Source organism: Ovis aries, chromosome X, assembly GCF_016772045.2.
Source record: "Ovis aries strain OAR_USU_Benz2616 breed Rambouillet chromosome X, ARS-UI_Ramb_v3.0, whole genome shotgun sequence".
Lineage (NCBI taxonomy): Eukaryota > Metazoa > Chordata > Mammalia > Artiodactyla > Bovidae > Ovis > Ovis aries.
The window spans coordinates 63,944,216-63,944,478 of NC_056080.1; positions in this window are offsets into that span (position 1 = coordinate 63,944,216).

A 263-nucleotide genomic window follows, 5' to 3' on the forward strand; every position below is an offset into this window, starting at 1 on the left:
TAATCTGAAACTAGGTCCTTAAACGTAGTAGGTCCTTAATAGATAGCTGCTGCATAAATCTTTCTCTTGAGTGTTTGTAAACTTGTTATAACAAGGACCATATTCCTAGTGGATTCATTCAATGAGATGGGTAAAAATGATTCTCAGCCTGCAGTGGGACACCTCACTTTACACCTTGAGAGATCTGAAGTGGTCCAGCATTGCTCCACTATATCCTTCACCCCTCAAAACATTGCTCTCCCTCCCCAAGAGAAGGCAAAAGA